The following is a 24,261-nucleotide window of genomic DNA, read 5'->3' on the forward strand; positions in this document are numbered from 1 at the left end:
CCATCTCTCTAGGTGTCTATAGTAGAGTCCTAATGTTAGCCATCTCTCTAGGTGTCTATAGTAGAGTCCTGGGGTGTTAACCATCTCTCTAGGTGTCTATAGTAGAGTCCTGGGGTGTTAACCATCTCTCTAGGTGTGTATAGTAGAGTCCTGGGGTGTTAACCATCTCTCTAGGTGTCTATTGTAGAGTCCTGGGGTGTTAACCATCTCTCTAGGTGTGTATTGTAGAGTCCTGGGGTGTTAACCATCTCTCTAGGAGTCTATAGTAGAGTCCTGGTGTGTTAACCATCTCTCTAGGTGTGTATAGTAGAGTCCTAATGTTAACCATCTCTCTAGGTGTCTATAGTAGAGTCCTAATGTTAACCATCTCTCTAGGTGTCTATAGTAGAGTCCTGGGGTGTTAGCCATCTCTCTAGGTGTCTATAGTAGAGTCCTAATGTTAACCATCTCTCTAGGTGTGTATTGTAGTCCTGGGGAGTTAACCATCTCTCTAGGTGTCTATAGTAGAGTCCTGGGGTGTTAACCATCTCTCTAGGTGTCTATAGTAGAGTCCTGGTGTGTTAACCATCTCTCTAGGTGTCTATAGTAGAGTCCTAATGTTAACCATCTCTCTAGGTGTCTATAGTAGAGTCCTGGGGTGTTAGCCATCTCTCTAGGTGTCTATAGTAGAGTCCTGGTGTGTTAGCCATCTCTCTAGTTGTCTATAGTAGAGTCCTGGGGTGTTAACCATCTCTGTAGGTGTGTATAGTAGAGTCCTAATGTTAACCATCTCTCTAGGTGTGTATAGTAGAGTCCTGGGGTGTTAACCATCTCTCTAGGTGTATATTGTAGAGTCCTGGGGTGTTAGCCATCTCTCTAGGAGTCTATAGTAGAGTCCTAATGTTAACCATCTCTCTAGGTGTGTATAGTAGAGTCCTGGGGTGTTAGCCATCTCTCTAGGTGTCTATAGTAGAGTCCTAATGTTAACCATCTCTCTAGGTGTCTATAGTAGAGTCCTGGGGTGTTAACCATCTCTCTAGGTGTGTATTGTAGAGTCCTGGGGTGTTAGCCATCTCTCTAGGTGTCTATAGTAGAGTCCTGGGGTGTTAACCATCTCTCTAGGTGTCTATAGTAGAGTCCTGGGGTGTTAGCCATCTCTCTAGGTGTGTATAGTAGAGTCCTGGGGTGTTAACCATCTCTCTAGGAGTCTATAGTAGAGTCCTGGGGTGTTAGCCATCTCTCTAGGTGTCTATAGTAGAGTCCTGGTGTGTTAACCATCTCTCTAGGTGTGTATTGTAGAGTCCTGGGGTGTTAGCCATCTCTCTAGGAGTCTATAGTAGAGTCCTGGTGTGTTAGCCATCTCTCTAGGTGTGTATAGTAGAGTCCTGGGGTGTTAACCATCTCTCTAGGTGTCTATAGTAGAGTCCTAATGTTAACCATCTCTCTAGGTGTCTATAGTAGAGTCCTAATGTTAACCATCTCTCTAGGTGTCTATAGTAGAGTCCTGGGGTGTTAGCCATCTCTCTAGGTGTCTATAGTAGAGTCCTGGGGTGTTAGCCATCTCTCTAGGTGTCTATAGTAGAGTCCTAATGTTAACCATCTCTCTAGGTGTCTATAGTAGAGTCCTGGGGTGTTAACCATCTCTCTAGGTGTCTATAGTAGAGTCCTGGGGTGTTAACCATCTCTCTAGGTGTCTATAGTAGAGTCCTGGGGTGTTAGCCATCTCTCTAGGTGTCTATAGTAGAGTCCTGGGGTGTTAACCATCTCTCTAGGTGTCTATAGTAGAGTCCTGGGGTGTTAACAATCTCTCTAGGTGTCTATAGTAGAGTCCTGGGGTGTTAACCATCTCTCTAGGTGTCTATAGTAGAGTCCTAATGTTAACCATCTCTCTAGGTGTCTATAGTAGAGTCCTAATGTTAGCCATCTCTCTAGGTGTCTATAGTAGAGTCCTGGGGTGTTAACCATCTCTCTAGGTGTCTATAGTAGAGTCCTGGGGTGTTAACCATCTCTCTAGGTGTGTATAGTAGAGTCCTGGGGTGTTAACCATCTCTCTAGGTGTCTATTGTAGAGTCCTGGGGTGTTAACCATCTCTCTAGGTGTGTATTGTAGAGTCCTGGGGTGTTAACCATCTCTCTAGGAGTCTATAGTAGAGTCCTGGTGTGTTAACCATCTCTCTAGGTGTCTATAGTAGAGTCCTGGGGTGTTAACCATCTCTCTAGGTGTGTATAGTAGAGTCCTAATGTTAACCATCTCTCTAGGTGTCTATAGTAGAGTCCTAATGTTAACCATCTCTCTAGGTGTCTATAGTAGAGTCCTGGGGTGTTAGCCATCTCTCTAGGTGTCTATAGTAGAGTCCTAATGTTAACCATCTCTCTAGGTGTGTATTGTAGTCCTGGGGAGTTAACCATCTCTCTAGGTGTCTATAGTAGAGTCCTGGGGTGTTAACCATCTCTCTAGGTGTCTATAGTAGAGTCCTGGTGTGTTAACCATCTCTCTAGGTGTCTATAGTAGAGTCCTAATGTTAACCATCTCTCTAGGTGTCTATAGTAGAGTCCTGGGGTGTTAGCCATCTCTCTAGGTGTCTATAGTAGAGTCCTGGTGTGTTAGCCATCTCTCTAGGTGTCTATAGTAGAGTCCTGGGGTGTTAACCATCTCTGTAGGTGTGTATAGTAGAGTCCTAATGTTAACCATCTCTCTAGGTGTGTATAGTAGAGTCCTGGGGTGTTAACCATCTCTCTAGGTGTATATTGTAGAGTCCTGGGGTGTTAGCCATCTCTCTAGGAGTCTATAGTAGAGTCCTAATGTTAACCATCTCTCTAGGTGTGTATAGTAGAGTCCTGGGGTGTTAGCCATCTCTCTAGGTGTCTATAGTAGAGTCCTAATGTTAACCATCTCTCTAGGTGTCTATAGTAGAGTCCTGGGGTGTTAACCATCTCTCTAGGTGTGTATTGTAGAGTCCTGGGGTGTTAGCCATCTCTCTAGGTGTCTATAGTAGAGTCCTGGGGTGTTAACCATCTCTCTAGGTGTCTATTGTAGAGTCCTGGGGTGTTAACCATCTCTCTAGGTGTGTATTGTAGAGTCCTGGGGTGTTAACCATCTCTCTAGGTGTCTATAGTAGAGTCCTGGGGTGTTAACCATCTCTCTAGGTGTCTATAGTAGAGTCCTGGTGTGTTAGCCATCTCTCTAGGTGTCTATTGTAGAGTCCTGGGGTGTTAACCATCTCTCTAGGTGTCTATAGTAGAGTCCTAATGTTAGCCTTCTCTCTAGGTGTCTATAGTAGAGTCCTGGGGTGTTAACCATCTCTCTAGGTGTGTATTGTAGTCCTGGGGTGTTAGCCATCTCTCTAGGTGTGTATTGTAGTCCTGGGGTGTTAGCCATCTCTCTAGGTGTCTATAGTAGAGTCCTGGGGTGTTAACCATCTCTCTAGGAGTCTATAGTAGAGTCCTGGTGTGTTAACCATCTCTCTAGGAGTCTATAGTAGAGTCCTAATGTTAACCATCTCTCTAGGTGTCTATAGTAGAGTCCTAATGTTAACCATCTCTCTAGGTGTCTATAGTAGAGTCCTAATGTTAACCATCTCTCTAGGTGTGTATAGTAGAGTCCTGGGGTGTGTACCTGGTCAACAGGGTAGTGTGTTAGCCATCTCTCTAGGTGTTTATTGTAGAGTCCTAATGTTAACCATCTCTCTAGGTGTCTATAGTAGAGTCATGGGGTGTTAACCATCTCTCTAGGTGTCTATAGTAGAGTCCTGGGGTGTGTACCTGGTCAACAGGGTAGTGTGTTAGCCATCTCTCTAGGTGTTTATTGTAGAGTCCCGGGGTGAGACAGAGGTTCTGTAGCGATCGGATGTTGGACGGCGCCCCGCGTCGAGCGCTGATGACATCATAGAAGGAGAGCATCGACCCGGTGCGTTCCTCATGAGCCTTCTGGTGCTGAAATACACCGCGTTAGAACACACACACACACACACACCTTGAATCTGAATTGAAGTAGTAAACAGAAGACTGAATTTTGATAAACAATGAGTGAACAAAACGTTAAGAACACCTTCCTGATATTGAGTTGAAAGTGTTGAAAGCGTTCCCCAGGGATGCTGACCCATGTTGACTACAATGCTTCCCACAGTTTGTCTTTTGGGTGGTTGGACCATTCTTGACATGCTTGGTAAACTGTTGAGCGTGAAAAACCCAGCAGCGTTGTAGTTCTTGACACAAACCCCCTGGCACCTACTGCCACACCCCGTTCAAAGGCACTTCAACCTGTTGTCTTGCCCATTCACCCTCTGAATGGCACACAGACACAATCACTGTCTCAATTGTCTCAAGGCTTAAAAATCCTTATTTAACCCGTCTCCTCCCCTTCATCTACACTGATTGAAGTGGATTTAACAGGTGACATCAATAAGGGATCATAGCTTTCACCTGGATACACCTGGTCAGTCTGTGTCATGGAAAGAACAGGTGTTCTTAATGTTTTGTCCACTCGTTGTATATTTTGATCATAAAATATCAAACATGTCATTATATACACGCACATCAAGTATTGATGAAACAATTGACAAAAACTGTATGTGAATATTTAAAGTTGTTACATTTGATTAATCACTGACACATGTTGTTCAATATGGGGGGGGAATACTACATTTCCCAGAATGCATTAGTGAATAAATAAATGAATAAATGAATAATAATATATATTCTTTTGATATCTGGAAGTGATTTAATAACGCACTTCCTGTCAAACTCAAAACTCAAATTCTGCATCCTGTCGTGTTTGGCCAATTCAATTCCAATTTTAACTCATGAGTTGAATAGGAGTGTGTGTTACGGTCGTTGTGTGTGTGTGTGTGTGTGTGTGTGTGTGTGTGTGTGTGTGTGTGTGTGTGTGTGTGTGTGTGTGTGTACCTGGTACCAGCTATAAGCCCTGTCTGAGGGGTTGATCAGCACCGTCAGTATCTTGGCTTTAGGCAGCAGGGGCTATTCCCGGCGAGGAGCGTCTTCAGAGGGGAAGTAGGCGGAGCTCTTCTCAAACAGGAAGTCACTGGTGACGTTAGATGGGAGCGGGAACAACTCCATATACCTAGACAGGAAGTATAATAATAGATATATGGTAACATAGATTACCAGTCTATTCCCTGGTGGTAATTGTATCCAAGATATATAGTAACATAGATTACCAGTCTATTCCCTGGTGGTAATTGTATCCTAGATATATAGTAACATAGATTACCAGTCTATTCCCTGGTGGTAGTTGTATCATAGATATATAGTAATGTAGATTACCAGTCTATTCCCTGGTGGTAGTTGTATCATAGATATATAGTAATGTAGATTACCAGGCTATTCCCTGGTGGTAGTTGTATCATAGTGTCACGGCTTTCGTTGTGGGAAGGAGGAGCGGACCAAAATGCAGCGTAGTTGTGATTCATTTTATTTAATACGGAAACTATACACGATCAACTAACAAAATAACAAACGTACGAAAACCTAAACAGCCCTATCTGGTGCAAAACACAGAGACAGGAACAATCACCCACAAACACACAGTGAAACCCAGGCTACCTAAATATGGTTCCCAATCAGAGACATTGACTAACACCTGCCCCTGATTGAGAACCATATCATGCCAAACACAGAAATAGACAAACAAGACATCCAACATAGAATGCCCACTCAGATCACACCCTGAACAACCAAAACATAGAAACATACAAAGTAAACTATGGCCAGGGCGTGACACATAGATATTTAATAACATAGATTACCAGTCTATTCCCTGGTGGTAGTTGTATCATAGATATATAATAACATAGATTGCCAGTCTATTCCCTGGTGGGAGTTGTAACATAGATATAAAATAACATAGATTACCAGTCTATTCCCTGGTGGTAGTTGTATCATAGATATATAATAACATAGATTACCAGTCTATTCCCTGGTGGTAGTTGTATCATAGATATATAATAACATAGATCACCAGTCTATTCCCTGGTGGTAGTTGTATCATAGATATGTAATAACATAGATTACCAGTCTATTCCCTGGTGGTAGTTGTATCATAGATAACATAGATTACCAGTCTATTCCCTGGTGGTAGTTGTATCATAGATATGTAATAACATAGATCACCAGTCTATTCCCTGGTGGTAGTTGTATCATAGATATATAATAACATAGATTACCAGTCTATTCCCTGGTGGTAGTTGTATCATAGATATATAATAACATAGATCACCAGTCTATTCCCTGGTGGTAGTTGTATCATAGATATGTAATAACATAGATTACCAGTCTATTCCCTGGTGGTAGTTGTATCATAGATATATAATAACATAGATCACCAGTCTATTCCCTGGTGGTAGTTGTATCATAGATATATAATAACATAGATCACCAGTCTATTCCCTGGTGGTAGTTGTATCATAGATATGTAATAACATAGATTACCAGTCTATTCCCTGGTGGTAGTTGTATCATAGATATGTAATAACATAGATTACCAGTCTATTCCCTGGTGGTAGTTGTATCATAGATATGTAATAACATAGATCACCAGTCTATTCCCTGGTGGTAGTTGTATCATAGATATATAATAACATAGATCACCAGTCTATTCCCTGGTGGTAGTTGTATCATAGATAACATAGTTTACCAGTCTATTCCCTGGTGGTAGTTGTATCATAGATATATATAATAACATAGATTACCAGTCTATTCCCTGGTGGTAGTTGTATCATAGATAACATAGATTACCAGTCTATTCCCTGGTGGTAGTTGTATCATAGATATATAATAACATAGATTACCAGTCTATTCCCTGGTGGTAGTTGTATCATAGATATGTAATAACATAGATTACCAGTCTATTCCCTGGTGGTAGTTGTATCATAGATATATAATAACATAGATCACCAGTCTATTCCCTGGTGGTAATTGTATCATAGATATATAATAACATAGATCACCAGTCTATTCCCTGGTGGTAGTTGTATCATAGATATATAATAACATAGATCACCAGTCTATTCCCTGGTGGTAGTTGTATCATAGATATATAATAACATAGATTACCAGTCTATTCCCTGGTGGTAGTTGTATCATAGATATGTAATAACATAGATTACCAGTCTATTCCCTGGTGGTAGTTGTATCATAGATATATAATAACATAGATCACCAGTCTATTCCCTGGTGGTAGTTGTATCATAGATATATAATAACATAGATTACCAGTCTATTCCCTGGTGGTAGTTGTATCATAGATATGTAATAACATAGATTACCAGTCTATTCCCTGGTGGTAGTTAGTTGTATCATAGATATATAATAACATAGATTACCAGTCTATTCCCTGGTGGTAGTTGTATCATAGATATGTAATAACATAGATTACCAGTCTATTCCCTGGTGGTAATTGTATCATAGATATATAATAACATAGATTACCAGTCTATTCCCTGGTGGTAGTTGTATCATAGATATATAATAACATAGATTACCAGTCTATTCCCTGGTGGTAGTTGTATCATAGATATATAATAACATAGATTATCAGTCTATTCCCTGGTGGTAGTTGTATCATAGATATGTAATAACATAGATTACCAGTCTATTCCCTGGTGGTAGTTGTATCATAGATATATAATAACATAGATCACCAGTCTATTCCCTGGTGGTAGTTGTATCATAGATATATAATAACATAGATTACCAGTCTATTCCCTGGTGGTAGTTGTATCATAGATATATAATAACATAGATTACCAGTCTATTCCCTGGTGGTAGTTGTATAATAGATAACATAGATTACCAGTCTATTCCCTGGTGGTAGTTGTATCATAGATAACATAGATTACCAGTCTATTCCCTGGTGGTAGTTGTATCATAGATAACATAGATTATAGTAACATAGATTACCAGTCTATTCCCTGGTGGTAGTTGTATCATAGATATATAATAACATAGATTACCAGTCTATTCCCTGGTGGTAGTTGTATCATAGATATATAATAACATAGATTACCAGTCTATTCCCTGGTGGTAGTTGTATCATAGATATATAATAACATAGATTACCAGTCTATTCCCTGGTGGTAGTTGTATCATAGATATATAGTAACATAGATTACCAGTCTATTCCCTGGTGGTAGTTGTATCATAGATATATAATAACATAGATTACCAGTCTATTCCCTGGTGGTAGTTGTATCATAGATAACATAGATTACCAGTCTATTCCCTGGTGGTAGTTGTTGGTGTTGAAGAACTGGACCTCTCCATATGTCTCGTTGCTGGGGAAGCTGCTGGAGATGGAAGGATGCATCAGGAGGAAGAGGCAGAGCTCTGTCGTTCCTGGAAAAGAGGAGAGACATCTGTTCATCAGGGAACACTGAGGGTTACTATAGGTCAGAGGAGTGTGTGTGTGTGTGTGTGTGTGTGTGTGTGTGTGTGTGTGTGTGTGTGTGTGTGTGTGTGTGTGTGTGTGTGTGTGTGTGTGTTTGTGGTTGCAGGGTTCAGTACTACTCTCTCTCTCTACTAGATTCCAGTCTATTCCCTCTCTACTTCTCTCTACTACTATCTCTCTACTACTCTCTCTCATACTACTCTCTCTACTACTCTCTCTCTCTACTTCTCTCTCTACTACTCTCTCTAGATATATAATACTAGATTACCTCTATTCTCTCTACTACTCTCTCTCTACTACTCTCTCTCTACTACTCTCTCTCTCTACTACTCTCTCTCTCTACTACTCTCTCTCTCTACTACTCTCTCTCTCTACTACTCTCTCTCTCTACTACTACTCTCTCTACTACTCTCTCTCTACTACTCTCTCTCTCTACTACTCTCTCTCTCTACTACTCTCTCTCTACTACTCTCTCTCTGCTAGTTCTCTCTACTATATAATAACTAGATTACCAGTCTATCTCTACTAGTTCTCTCTACTACTATCTCTCTCTATTCTCCTCTCTACTACTCTCTCTCTCTAATACTAGATTCTCTCTACTCCCTCTGGTAGTTCTACTCTCTCTCTCTAACTAGATCTCTCTCTCCCTACTACTATCTCTCTACTACTCTCTCTCTCTACTTCTCTCTCTACTACTCTCTCTCTCTACTACTATCCTCTCTACTACTCTCTCTCTACTACTCTCATAGATCTACTAGTCTATTCTCTCTACTACTGTTCTCTACTACTCTCCTCTCTACTACTATCTCTCTACTACTATCTCTCTACTACTCTCTCTCTCTACTACATCTGTCTCTCTACTCTCTCTCTACTACTATAAGATAGATTACCAGTCTGTTCCCTGGTGGTGTGTGTGTGTGTGTGTGTGTGTGTGTGTGTGTGTGTGTGTGTGCTCTCTACTACTCTCTCTACTACTCTCTCTACTACTCTCTCTCTCTACTACTCTCTCTCTACTACTCTCTCTCTACTACTACTCTCTCTACTACTCTCTCTACTACTACTACTCTCTCTCTACTACTCTCTCTCTCTCTTACTACTCTCTCTCTCTACTCTCTCTACTACTCTCTCTCTCTCTACTACTACTCTTTACTACTCTCTCTCTCTACTACTCTCTCTCTACTACTCTCTCTACTACTCTCTCTCTACTACTCTCTCTCTACTACTCTCTCTCTACTACTCTCTCTCTCTACTACTCTATCTCTGCTACTCTCTCTCTCTACTACACTCTCTCTACTAGTCTCTCTCTCTCTACTACTCTCTTTCTCTACTACTCTCTCTCTACTACTCTCTCTCTCTACTTCTCTCTCTCTACTACTCTCTCTACTACTCTCTCTCTCTACTACTCTCTCTCTCTACTACTCTCTCTCTCTATTACTATCTCTCTATTACTCTCTCTCTCAAGGTTGATGCACTGAGCTTTACCCTCTCTACTACTCTCTCTCTCTACTACTCTCGTTCAAGGTTGATGCACTGAGCTTTACCCTCTCTACTACTCTCTCTCTCTCTCTACTACTCTCTTTCTACTACTCTCTCTCTCTACTACTCTCTCTCTCTACTACTCTCTCTCTACTACTCTCTCTCACTCTACTACTCTCTCTCTACTACTCTCTCTCTACTCCTCTCTCTCCCTACTACTCTTTCTCTCCTATTTCTCTCTCTCTCTCTACTACTCTCTCTCTACTACTCTCTCTCTCTACTACTCTCTCTCTCTACTACTTTCTCTCTCTACTATTACTCCCTCTCTCTCTCCCCCCCTCTCCCTGTCTCTCAATTCACTCTCTCTCTCTTCTCTTCTCTGCTCTTCTCTTGTCTCTGTAATCTCTCACCAGGTGAACAATGAGAGAGACAGTGAAGGAGAGGTCAAGAGAGAGAGAGACAGAGAGACAGAGAGAGAGAGACAAAGAGAGAGAGAGAGAGAAGGAGAGACGGAGAGAGAGAGACAGAGAGAGAGACAGCCAGAGACAGAGAGAGAGAGAGAGACAGAGAGACAGAGACACAGACAGAGACAGAGACAGAGAGAGAGAGAGAGACAGAGACAGAGAGACAGAGACAGAGAGAGAGAGTGAGAGACAGAGAGAGGAGGAGACAGAGACAGAGAGAGACAGAGAGAGAGACAGAGAGAGAGAGAGAGAGAGACAGAGAGACAGAGACACAGAGAGAGAGAGCGACAGAGAGAGAGAAAGACAGAGAGAGAGAGATATAGAGACAGAGAGAGAGAGATATAGAGACAGATAGAGACAGAGAGAGAGAGAGAGACAGAGAGAGAGACAGAGAGAGAGAGAAAGACAGAGAGAGAGAGATATAGAGACAGAGAGAGAGAGATATAGAGACAGAGAGAGACAGAGACAGAGACAGAGAGAGAGAGACAGAGACAGAGAGAGAGAGAGAGAGAGAGAGAGAGAGATACTAACTCAGAGATGTTAAATATATTTTCCTTGTCAAACGCCTGCTGTCGCTATGGGGCCCTAACAACGACCCCCTGGCCATTCAGGGAGTAGATGTGACTCTGGTACCTAGCAGCCAAAGTGCAGTGCGTGCGTGCGTGCGTGCGTGCGTGTGTGTGTGTGTATTAATGTGTATGTGTGTGTTTTAAGTGATGCGGGGGTCAGCTGTTTGTTCACCCGCTCGCAATTGCTAATATAACTCAAACTGCCGACTGTGATAAAATGAGAATCTGAGACCCTGACCTGCTAATATAGACAATACACTGTGAATCTGAGACCCTAACCTGCTAATATAGACAATACACTGTGCATCTGAGACCCTGACCCTAACCTGCTAATATAGACAATACACTGTGAATCTGAGACCCTGACCCTAACCTGCTAATATAGACAATACACTGTGCATCTGAGACCCTGACCTGCTAATATAGACAATACACTGTGTATCTGAGACCCTAACCTGCTAATATAGACAATACACTGTGAATCTGAGACCCTGACCCTAACCTGCTAATATAGAAAATCCACTGTGAATCTGAGACCCTGACCTGCTAATATAGACAATACACTGTGAATCTGAGACCCTAACCTGCTAATATAGACAATACACTGTGCATCTGAGACCCTAACCTGCTAATATAGACAATACACTGTGAATCTGAGACCCTAACCTGCTAATATAGACAATACACTGTGCATCTGAGACCCTAACCTGCTAATATAGACAATACACTGTGAATCTGAAACCAGACCCTAATGTTCTCTCTATTCAAGCCGTGGATATAACTAGGAGTCAACCTGTGCATCACTAGTGTGTGTCTGTGTACCTGTCTTCTGTGGTCCGATGACGAGAGCCTTGGGCAGCCTATCACAGGTCTTCTCCTTGGACCAGATGTCTCTGTGCCTCTTGTCATCACACGGGTTCTACAGAGAGACAGAGACACACTGTTAACACACACACACACACACACAGGTCATGGGTCAGGGGTTAGAGGTTACCTGCCAGAGAGGCTGTCTCTGCTGCGGGAACAGGGTGAAGTATCTCTGGGCCAGCTGCAGAGGAGGTCAGGGGTCAGGGGTTAGAGGTTACCTGCCAGAGGGGCTGTCTCTGCTGCGGGAACAGGGTGAAGTATCTCTGGGCCAGCTGCAGAGGAGGTCAGGGGTCAGGGGTTAGAGGTTACCTGCCAGAGAGGCTGTCTCTGCTGCGGGAACTGGGTGAAGTATCTCTGGGCCAGCTGCAGAGGAGGTAGAGTGTCTAGCTGGAGGTGTGTCCAGGTAGAGAGGAAGTCAGCCAGGTGCAGGAATGTGTACAGACCCAGACGGTCATTGCCGTAGTTTGACAGGTGGGTCATAAACACACTGATCTGGAAGGGGGGAAGGACACACAGGAAGAAGGAAGTTGACTCCACTGTTGAATTCAACAACTATTTCCTCATCACCTGAATATAGAAGTCCTAGTTCACCCTGTGATGTTCCCTTCCGCCTGAAGTCTACTCTACTCCCCACTCATCTAAAACCATTGGATCGGTGTAGGGATGGTTCGAGGGAGTCATTTCTCTACTCCCCATCTAAAACCATTGGATCGGTGTAGGGATGGTTCGAGGGAGTCATTTCTCTACTCCCCATCTAAAACCATTGGATCGGTGTAGGGATGGTTCGAGGGAGTCATTTCTCTACTCCCCATCTAAAACCATTGGATCGGTGTAGGGATGGTTCGAGGGAGTCATTTCTCTACTCCCCACTCATCTAAAACCATTGGATCGGTGTAGGGATGGTTCGAGGGAGTCATTTCTCTACTCCCCACTCATCTAAAACCATTGGATCGGTGTAGGGATGGTTCGAGGGAGTCATTTCTCTACTCCCCATCTAAAACCATTGGATTGGTGTAGGGATGGTTCGAGGGAGTCATTTCTCTACTCCCCATCTAAAACCATTGGATCGGTGTAGGGGGTTCGAGGGAGTCATTTCTCTACTCCCCATCTAAAACCATTGGATCGGTGTAGGGATGGTTCGAGGAGTCATTTCTCTACTCCCCATCTAAAACCATTGGATCGGTGTAGGGATGGTTCGAGGGAGTCATTTCTCTACTCCCCACTCATCTAAAACCATTGGATCGGTGTAGGGATGGTTCGAGGGAGTCATTTCTCTACTCCCCACTCATCTAAAACCATTGGATCGGTGTAGGGATGGTTCGAGGGAGTCATTTCTCTACTCCCCATCTAAAACCATTGGATTGGTGTAGGGATGGTTCGAGGGAGTCATTTCTCTACTCCCCATCTAAAACCATTGGATCGGTGTAGGGTTCGAGGGAGTCATTTCTCTACTCCCCATCTAAAACCATTGGATCGGTGTAGGGATGGTTCGAGGGAGTCATTTCTCTACTCCCCATCTAAAACCATTGGATCGGTGTAGGGATGGTTCGAGGGAGTCATTTCTCTACTCCCCATCTAAAACCATTGGATCGGTGTAGGGATGGTTCGAGGGAGTCATTTCTCTACTCTCCATCTAAAACCATTGGATCGGTGTAGGGATGGTTCGAGGGAGTCATTTCTCTACTCCCCATCTAAAACCATTGGATCGGTGTAGGGGTGGTTCGAGGGAGTCATTTCTCTACTCCCCATCTAAAACCATTGGATCGGTGTAGCGATGGTTCGAGGGAGTCATTTCTCTACTCCCCATCTAAAACCATTGGATTGGTGTAGGGATGGTTCGAGGAGTCATTTCTCTACTCCCCATCTAAAACCATTGGATCGGTGTAGGGATGGTTCGAGGGAGTCATTTCTCTACTCTCCATCTAAAACCATTGGATCGGTGTAGGGATGGTTCGAGGAGTCATTTCTCTACTCCCCATCTAAAACCATTGGATCGGTGTAGGGATGGTTCGAGGGAGTCATTTCTCTACTCCCCATCTAAAACCATTGGATCGGTGTAGGGATGGTTCGAGGGAGTCATTTCTCTACTCCCCATCTAAAACCATTGGATCGGTGTAGGGATGGTTCGAGGGAGTCATTTCTCTACTCCCCATCTAAAACCATTGGATCGGTGTAGGGATGGTTCGAGTGAGTCATTTCTCTACTCCCCATCTAAAACCATTGGATCGGTGTAGGGATGGTTCGAGGGAGTCATTTCTCTACTCCCCATCTAAAACCATTGGATCGGTGTAGGGATGGTTCGAGGGAGTCATTTCTCTACTCCCCATCTAAAACCATTGGATCGGTGTAGGGATGGTTCGAGGGAGTCATTTCTCTACTCCCCATCTAAAACCATTGGATCGGTGTAGGGATGGTTCGAGGGAGTCATTTCTCTACTCCCCATCTAAAACCATTGGATCGGTGTAGGGATGGTTCGAGGGAGTCATTTCTCTACTCCCCATCTAAAACCATTGGATCGGTGTAGGGATGGTTCGAGGGAGTCATTTCTCTACTCTCCATCTAAAACCATTGGATCGGTGTAGGGGTGGTTCGAGGGAGTCATTTCTCTACTCCCCATCTAAAACCATTGGATCGGTGTAGGGATGGTTCGAGGAGTCATTTCTCTACTCCCCATCTAAAACCATTGGATCGGTGTAGGGATGGTTCGAGGGAGTCATTTCTCTACTCCCCATCTAAAACCATTGGATCGGTGTAGGGATGGTTCGAGGGAGTCATTTCTCTACTCCCCATCTAAAACCATTGGATCGGTGTAGGGGGTTCGAGGGAGTCATTTCTCTACTCTCCATCTAAAACCATTGGATCGGTGTAGGGATGGTTCGAGGAGTCATTTCTCTACTCCCCATCTAAAACCATTGGATCGGTGTAGGGATGGTTCGAGGGAGTCATTTCTCTACTCCCCATCTAAAACCATTGGATCGGTGTAGGGATGGTTCGAGGGATGGAGTCATGTCTCTACTCCCCATCTAAAACCATTGGATCGGTGTAGGGATGGTTCGAGGGAGTCATTTCTCTACTCCCCATCTAAAACCATTGGATCGGTGTAGGGGTGGTTCGAGGGAGTCATTTCTCTACTCCCCATCTAAAACCATTGGATCGGTGTAGCGATGGTTCGAGGGAGTCATTTCTCTACTCCCCATCTAAAACCATTGGATTGGTGTAGGGATGGTTCGAGGGAGTCATTTCTCTACTCCCCATCTAAAACCATTGGATCGGTGTAGGGATGGTTCGAGGGAGTCATTTCTCTACTCCCCATCTAAAACTATTGGATCGGTGTAGGGATGGTTCGATGGGAGTCATTTCTCTACTCCCCATCTAAAACCATTGGATCGGTGTAGGGATGGTTCGAGGAGTCATTTCTCTACTCCCCATCTAAAACCATTGGATCGGTGTAGGGATGGTTCGAGGGAGTCATTTCTCTACTCCCCATCTAAAACCATTGGATCGGTGTAGGGATGGTTCGAGGGAGTCATTTCTCTACTCCCCATCTAAAACCATTGGATCGGTGTAGGGTTCGAGGGAGTCATTTCTCTACTCCCCATCTAAAACCATTGGATCGGTGTAGGGATGGTTCGAGGGAGTCATTTCTCTACTCCCCATCTAAAACCATTGGATCGGTGTAGGGATGGTTCGAGGAGTCATTTCTCTACTCCCCATCTAAAACCATTGGATCGGTGTAGGGATGGTTCGAGGGAGTCATTTCTCTACTCCCCATCTAAAACCATTGGATCGGTGTAGGGATGGTTCGAGGGAGTCATTTCTCTACTCCCCATCTAAAACCATTGGATCGGTGTAGGGATGGTTCGAGGGAGTCATTTCTCTACTCCCCATCTAAAACCATTGGATCGGTGTAGGGATGGTTCGAGGGAGTCATTTCTCTACTCCCCATCTAAAACCATTGGATCGGTGTAGGGATGGTTCGAGGGAGTCATTTCTCTACTCCCCATCTAAAACCATTGGATCGGTGTAGGGTTCGAGGGAGTCATTTCTCTACTCCCCATCTAAAACCATTGGATCGGTGTAGGGTTCGAGGGAGTCATTTCTCTACTCCCCATCTAAAACCATTGGATCGGTGTAGGGTTCGAGGGAGTCATTGCCTTGTAGATGCATGAAGGGAAGTGAAGAAAGGACTAACCTTTATTTTAATGTAACCTTTATTTAACAAGGCAATGCCTAGGAACACCGGGTTAACTGGCCTAGGAACAGTGGAACAGTGGGTTAACTGGCCTAGGAACACCGGGTTAACTGGCCTAGGAACAGTGGAACACCGGGTTAACTGGTCTAGGAACAGTGGGTTAACTGGTCTAGGAACAGTGGGTTAACTGGCCTAGGAACAGTGGGTTAACTGGCCTAGGAACAGTGGAACACCGGGTTAACTGGTCTAGGAACAGTGGGTTAACTGGTCTAGGATCAGTGGAACACCGGGTTAACTGGTCTAGGAACAGTGGGTTAACTAGTCTAGGAACACAGGGTTAACTGGCCTAGGAACAGTGGGTTAACTGGTCTAGGGACACCGGGTTAACTGGCCTAGGAACACCGGGTTAACTGGCCTAGGAACAGTGGAACACCGGGTTAACTGGTCTAGGAACAGTGGGTTAACTGGTCTAGGAACAGTGGGTTAACTGGCCTAGGAACAGTGGGTTAACTGGCCTAGGAACAGTGGAACACCGGGTTAACTGGTCTAGGAACAGTGGGTTAACTGGTCTAGGATCAGTGGAACACCGGGTTAACTGGTCTAGGAACAGTGGGTTAACTAGTCTAGGAACACAGGGTTAACTGGCCTAGGAACAGTGGGTTAACTGGCCTAGGAACACCGGGTTAACTGGCCTACGAACACCGGGTTAACTGGCTTAGGAACAGTGGAACAGTGGGTTAACTGGTCTAGGAACAGTGGGTTAACTGGTCTAGGAACAGTGGGTTAACTGGTCGAGGAACAGTGGGTTAACTGGTCTAGGAACGGTGGGTTAACTGGTCTAGGAACAGTGGGTTAACTGGTCTAGGAACAGTGGGTTAACTGGTCTAGGAACAGTGGAACAGTGGGTTAACTGGTCTAGGAACAGTGGGTTAACTGTCCTAGGAACTGTGGGTTCACTGGCCTAGGAACAGTGGAACAGTGGGTTAACTGGTCTAGGAACAGTGTGTTAACTGGCCTAGGAACACCGGGTTAACTGGCCTAGGAACACCGGGTTAACTGGCCTAGGAACAGTGGAACAGTGGGTTAACTGGTCTAGGAACAGTGGGTTAACTGGTCTAGGAACAGTGGAACAGTGGGGTAACTGGTCTAGGAACAGTGGAACAGTGGGTTAACTGGTCTAGGAACAGTGGGTTAACTGGTCTAGGAACAGTGGAACACCGGGTTAACTGGCCTAGGAACAGTGGAACAGTGGGTTAACTGGTCTAGGAACAGCGGGTTAACTGGCCTAGGAACAGTGGAACAGTGGGTTAACTGGTCTAGGAACTGTGGGTTAACTGGTCTAGGAACAGTGGAACAGTGGGTTAACTGGCCTAGGAACAGTGGAAGAGTGGGTTAACTGGCCTGGGAACAGTGGGTTAACTGGTCTAGGAACAGTGGGTTAACTGGTCTAGGAACAGTGGAACAGTGGGTTAACTGGCCTAGGAACACCGGGTTAACTGGCCTAGGAACAGTGGAACAGTGGTTTAACTTGTCTAAGAACAGTGGGTTAACTGGTCTAGGAACAGTGGAACAGTGGGTTAACTGGTCTAGGAACAGTGGGTTAACTGGTCTAGGAACAGTGGAACAGTGGGTTAACTGGTCTAGGAACAGTGTGTTAACTGGCCTATGAACAGTGGGTTAACTGGTCTAGGAACAGTGGGTTAACTGGTCTTGGAACAGAGGAACAGTGGGTTAACTGGTCTAGGAACAGTGGGTTAACTGGCCTAGGAACAGTGGGTTAACTGGTCTAGGAACAGTGGGTTAACTGGTCTAGGAACAGTGGGTTAACTGGTCTAGGAACAGTGGGATAACTGGTCTAGGTACAGTGGGTTAACTGGTCTCGGAACAGTGGGTTAACTTCTCATGTGTTAACAGTGGGTTAACCTCTCATTTGATTCCTTAAAGAGATGGGTGGGGCTAAAGCTTTAGAGGGTGTGAACAATGCTGAATGGGTGGGGCTAAAGCATTAGAGGGTGTGAACGATGCCGAATGGGTGGGGCTAAAGCTTTAGAGGGTGTGAACGATGCTGAATGGGTTTAGACAATGAGCTCTCTCTTACCAAAACATTCAAAGGCCATTTTCTCAAAAAATGCGTTTACAAGTTTATCAACTTTCTAAGCAGAATAACTTTCCCACTGTTCCTCAAAAAGGCAGAGTATGATATACCATTTTGTAGCTCTGATTCTCCACTTTTATGCAGTGTAAAAAAAAACAATTTAGTATTTTGCTACATGAGACCGATTTGAGTCGGTCCGTCACATATTATGGCAAGAACAGCTCAAATAAGCAACGTGAAACAACAGTCCATCATCACTTTAAGACAAGAAAGTCAGTCAATACAGAACATTTCAAGAACCTTTAAAGTTTCTTCTTCGCAAAAAAATATTTATTTGATGAAACTGGCTCTCATGAGTTCTCACATTTTGTCCAGGAAGTTGTCTAAATGGGATTGAATGTGTTGTTGCCTAATTGGTTTTTGGTAGGTTTCCACACTACATTCCTTCCATCTATAGCATTTCCTAATGTTATTCAGTTCCTTTGGCTTTGATGCCTCATGATTGAGTATTGCTCTGTTCAAGTAGACTGTGATTTTGCTGTGGTCTGATAGGGGTGTCAGTGGGCTGACTGTGAACGCTCTGAGAGACTCTGGGTTGAGGTCAGTGGGCTGACTGTGAACGCTCTGAGAGACTCTGGGTTGAGGTCAGTGGACTGACTGTGAACGCTCTGAGAGACTCTGGGTTGAGGTCAGTGGGCTGACTGTGAACGCTCTGAGAGACTCTGGGTTGAGGTCAGTGGGCTGACTGTGAACGCTCTGAGAGACTCTGGGTTGAGGTCAGTGGTCTGACTGTGAACGCTCTGAGAGACTCTGGGTTGAGGTCAGTGGGCTGACTGTGAACGCTCTGAGAGACTCTGGGTTGAGGTCAGTGGGCTGACTGTGAACGCTCTGAGAGACTCTGGGTTGAGGTCAGTGGTCTGACTGTGAACGCTCTGAGAGACTCTGGGTTGAGGTCAGTGGTCTGACTGTGAACGCTCTGAGAGACTCTGGGTTGAGGTCAGTGGGCTGACTGTGAACGCTCTGAGAGACTCTGGGTTGAGGTCAGTGGACTGACTGTGAACGCTCTGAGAGACGCTGGGTTGAGGTCAGTGGACTGACTGTGAACGCTCTGAGAGACTCTGGGTTGAGGTCAGTGGTCTGACTGTGAACGCTCTGAGAGACTCTGGGTTGAGGTCAGTGGGCTGACTGTGAACGCTCTGAGAGACTCTGGGTTGAGGTCAGTGGACTGACTGTGAACGCTCTGAGAGACTCTGGGTTGAGGTCAGTGATAAGGTAGTCTTCAGTACTACTGCCTAGAGATGAGCTATAGGTGTACCTACCATAGGAGTCCCCTCGAAGCCTACCATTGACTATGTACATACCCAGGATGTAACAGAGCTGCAGGAGTTGTGACCCGTTTTTGTTGGTTATGTTGTTGTAGTTGTGCGTAGGGGGGCATATGGGGGAGGGAATGCTGTCACCTGCAGGTAGGTGTTTGTCCCCCTGTGTGCTGAGGGTGTCAGGTTCCAGTTCTAGCATTTAGGTCGCCACAGACTAGTACATGTCCCTGGGCCTGGAAATGATTGATTTTCCCCTCCAGGATGGAGAATCTGTCTTCATTAAAGTATGAGGATTCTAGTGGGGGGATATAGGTAGCACACAGGAGGACATTTTTCTCTGTTGAGATCCTTTCCTTTTGAATTTGAAGCCAAATGTTCCTGTTTTGATCAATACCAAATCTCTCTCTCTGTTTCTGTGTGTGTGAGTTAACTCACTGGGTTCAGTAGGACAGTAAGGAGTTAATTAACTCACTGGGTTCAGCAGGAGAGTAAGGAGTTAATTAACTCACTGGGTTCAGCAGGACAGTAAGGAGTTAATTAACTCACTGGGTTCAGTAGGACAGTAAGGAGTTAACTCACTGGGTTCAGTAGGACAGTAAGGAGTTAATTAACTCACTGGGTTCAGTAGGACAGTAAGGAGTTAACTCACTGGGTTCAGTAGGACAGTAAGGAGTTAATTAACTCACTGGGTTCAGTAGGACAGTAAGGATATAACTCACTGGGTTCAGTAGGACAGTAAGGAGTTAATTAACTCACTGGGTTCAGTAGGACAGTAAGGAGTTAATTAACTCACTGGGTTCAGTAGGACAGTAAGGAGTTAACTCACTGGGTTCAGTAGGACAGTAAGGGGTTAATTAACTCACTGGGTTCAGTAGGACAGTAAGGAGTTAATTAACTCACTGGGTTCAGTAGGACAGTAAGGAGTTAATTAACTCACTGTGTTCAGTAGGACAGTAAGGAGTTAACTCACTGGGTTCAGTAGGACAGTAAGGGGTTAATTAACTCACTGGGTTCAGTAGGACAGTAAGGAGATAACTCACTGGGTTCAGTAGGACAGTAAGGAGTTAATTAACTCACTGGGTTCAGTAGGACAGTAAGGAGTTAATTAACTCACTGGGTTCAGTAGGACAGTAAGGAGATAACTCACTGGGTTCAGTAGGACAGTAAGGAGTTAACTCACTGGGTTCAGTAGGACAGTAAGGAGTTAACTCACTGGGTTCAGTAGGACAGTAAGGAGTTAACTCACTGGGTTCAGTAGGACAGTAAGGAGTTAACTCACTGGGTTCAGTAGGACAGTAAGGAGTTAACTCACTGGGTTCAGTGGGACAGTAAGGAGTTAACTCACTGGGTTCAGTAGGACAGTAAGGAGTTAACTCACTGGGTTCAGTAGGACAGTAAGGAGTTAATTAACTCACTGGGTTCAGCAGGACAGTAAGGAGTTAATTAACTCACTGGGTTCAGTAGGACAGTAAGGAGTTAATTAACTCACTGGGTTCAGTAGGACAGTAAGGAGTTAACTCACTGGGTTCAGTAGGACAGTAAGGAGTTAATTAACTCACTGGGTTCAGTAGGACAGTAAGGATATAACTCACTGGGTTCAGTAGGACAGTAAGGAGTTAATTAACTCACTGGGTTCAGTAGGACAGTAAGGAGTTAATTAACTCACTGGGTTCAGTAGGACAGTAAGGAGTTAACTCACTGGGTTCAGTAGGACAGTAAGGGGTTAATTAACTCACTGGGTTCAGTAGGACAGTAAGGAGTTAATTAACTCACTGGGTTCAGTAGGACAGTAAGGAGTTAATTAACTCACTGTGTTCAGTAGGACAGTAAGGAGTTAACTCACTGGGTTCAGTAGGACAGTAAGGGGTTAATTAACTCACTGGGTTCAGTAGGACAGTAAGGAGTTAATTAACTCACTGGGTTCAGTAGGACAGTAAGGAGTTAATTAACTCACTGTGTTCAGTAGGACAGTAAGGAGTTAACTCACTGGGTTCAGTAGGACAGTAAGGGGTTAATTAACTCACTGGGTTCAGTAGGACAGGAAGGAGTTAATTAACTCACTGGGTTCAGTAGGACAGTAAGGAGTTAATTAACTCACTGGGTTCAGTAGGACAGTAAGGAGTTAATTAACTCACTGGGTTCAGTAGGACAGTAAGGAGATAACTCACTGGGTTCAGTAGGACAGTAAGGAGTTAACTCACTGGGTTCAGTAGGACAGTAAGGAGTTAACTCACTGGGTTCAGTAGGACAGTAAGGAGTTAACTCACTGGGTTCAGTAGGACAGTAAGGAGTTAACTCACTGGGTTCAGTAGGACAGTAAGGAGTTAACTCACTGGGTTCAGTGGGACAGTAAGGAGTTAACTCACTGGGTTCAGTAGGACAGTAAGGAGTTAATTAACTCACTGGGTTCAGTAGGACAGTAAGGAGTTAATTAACTCACTGGGTTCAGTAGGACAGTAAGGAGTTAATTAACTCACTGGGTTCAGTAGGACAGTCAGGAGTTAACTCACTGGGTTCAGTAGGACAGTAAGGGGTTAATTAACTCACTGGGTTCAGTAGGACAGTAAGGAGTTAACTCACTGGGTTCAGTAGGACAGTAAGGAGTTAACTCACTGGGTTCAGTAGGACAGTAAGGAGTTAATTAACTCACTGGGTTCAGTAGGACAGTAAGGAGTTAACTCACTGGGTTCAGTAGGACAGTAAGGGGTTAATTAACTCACTGGGTTCAGTAGGACAGTCAGGAACAGCTCTCCTCCCATGATGCTGTTGTCCAGTTCTTTAGGTCCTCCAGGATAGTCCTTATAGTAAATGGTGTGTGTGAACAACCCACACGTCTGACGCGGCAGCACCTACACACACACACACACACACACACACACACACACACACACACACACACACACACACACACACACACACACACACACACACACACACACACACACACACACACATACAAAAAAACAGAATTGTAAATTAGGAAAGGAGAGGAGAGGACAGATAGACTAACTTCAGTTAGTGCTAAATACGGCTGCTAGAATCCTGACTAGAACCAAAACATTTGATCATATTACTCCAGTGCTAGCCTCCCTACACTGGCTTCCTGTCAAAGCAAGGGCTGATTTCAAGGTTTTATTGATAACCTACAAAGCATTACATGGGCTTGCTCGGAACGGAAAGGCTCTGGACGGAAAGGCTCTGGAGCAACGAACCACCCTTGCTGTCTCTGCCTGGTCGGTTCCCCTCTTTCCACTGGGATTCTCTGCCTCTAACCCTATTACAGGGGCTGAGTCACTGGCTTAGTGGTGCTCTTCAAAACCATCCCTAGGAGGGGCGCATCATTTGAGTGGGTAGAGTCACTAACGTGATCTTCCTGTCTGGGTTGGCACCCCCCCCTTGGGTTGTGCCATTGCGGAGATCTTTGTGGGCTATACTCGACCTTGTCTCAGGATGGTAAGTTGGTGGTTGAAGATATCCCTCTAGTGGTGTGGGGGCTGTGCTTTGGCAAAGTGGGTGGGGTTATATCCTACCTGTTTGGCCCTGTCCGGGGGTATCATCGGATGGGGCCACAGTGTCTCCTGACCCCTCCTGTCTCAGCCTCCAGTATTTATGCAGCAGTAGTTTATGTGTCAGGGGGCAAGGGTCAGTTTATATCTGGAGTACTTGTTCTGTCTTATCCGGTGTCCTGTGTGAATTTAAGTGTGCCTTCTCTAATTCTCTCTTTCTCTCTTTCTTTTTCTCTCTCGGAGGACCTGAGCCCTAGGACCATGCCCCAGGACTACCTGACATGATGACTCCTTGCTGTCCCCAGTCCACCTGGCCGTGCTGCTGCCCCAGTTTCAACTGTTCTGCAGTTTTCAACTCTCTATAGACAGCAGGAGTGGTAGAGATACTCTGAATGATCGGCTATGAAAAGCCAACTGACATTTACTCCTGAGGTGCTGACCTGCTGCACCCTCGACAACTACTGTGATTATTATTATTTGACCATGCTGGTCGTTTATGAACATTTATGAACATTTGAACATTTGAACATCACCCGGCACAGCCAGAAGATGGCTGGCCATCCCTCATAGCCTGGTTCCTCTCTAGGTTTATAATCTCCACCAGGCACAGCCAGAAGAGGACTGGCCACCCCTCATAGCCTGGTTCCTCTCTAGGTTTATAATCTCCACCCCACATAGCCTGGTTCCTCTCAGTCCTTTCTAGGGAATTTTTCCTAGCCACTGTGCTTCTACACCTGCATTGCTTGCTGTTTGGGGTTTTAGGCTGGATTTCTGTACAGCACTTTGAGATATCAGCTGATCTAAGAAGGGCTATATAAATACATTGGATTTGAGATGGGAGGGGAGATGAGAGGTTAAGTGAAGAGATACACACAGAACTATTTGACCAAACCAACTGCCTACACTGATATAGCTGACACTGAAATACCCAGTGGCTTCAGACAGTATTCATACCCCTACACTTATTCCCTCTGCCCTTGTGTTTTAGGCTATTGTCCTGCTGAAAGGTGAATTCATCCCCCAGTGTCTGGTGGAAAGCAGACTGAACCAGGTTTTACTCGAGGATTTTGCTTGGCTTCATGCCGTTTCTTTTTTATCCTGAAAAACTCTCCAGTCCTTAACGATGACAAGCATACCCCATAACATGATGCAGCCACCACTATCCTTGAAAATATGGAGACTTAGTAATGTGTTTTATTGGATTTGTCCCAAACATAACACCTTCAGGACAAAAAGCTTTGCAACATGTTTTGTTTTAATTAGTGAAGTTGTTGCAAACAGGATGCATGTTTTGGAATATTTTTATTCTGTACAGACTTCCTCCTTTTCACTCTGTCATTTAGGTCAGTATTGTGGAGTAACTACAATGTTGTTGATCCATCCTCAGTTTT

General features: G+C 44.6%; 1 pseudogene; it reads right to left on the minus strand.

Annotated features, from left to right (window-relative positions):
* LOC135538419 (bifunctional heparan sulfate N-deacetylase/N-sulfotransferase 4-like) overlaps positions 1–24,261 on the minus strand; it is an 85,836-nt pseudogene that overhangs the window by 18,170 nt on the left and 43,405 nt on the right.

The sequence above is a fragment of the Oncorhynchus masou genome, unplaced genomic scaffold (assembly GCF_036934945.1).
Source record: "Oncorhynchus masou masou isolate Uvic2021 unplaced genomic scaffold, UVic_Omas_1.1 unplaced_scaffold_962, whole genome shotgun sequence".
Classification (NCBI taxonomy): domain Eukaryota; kingdom Metazoa; phylum Chordata; class Actinopteri; order Salmoniformes; family Salmonidae; genus Oncorhynchus; species Oncorhynchus masou.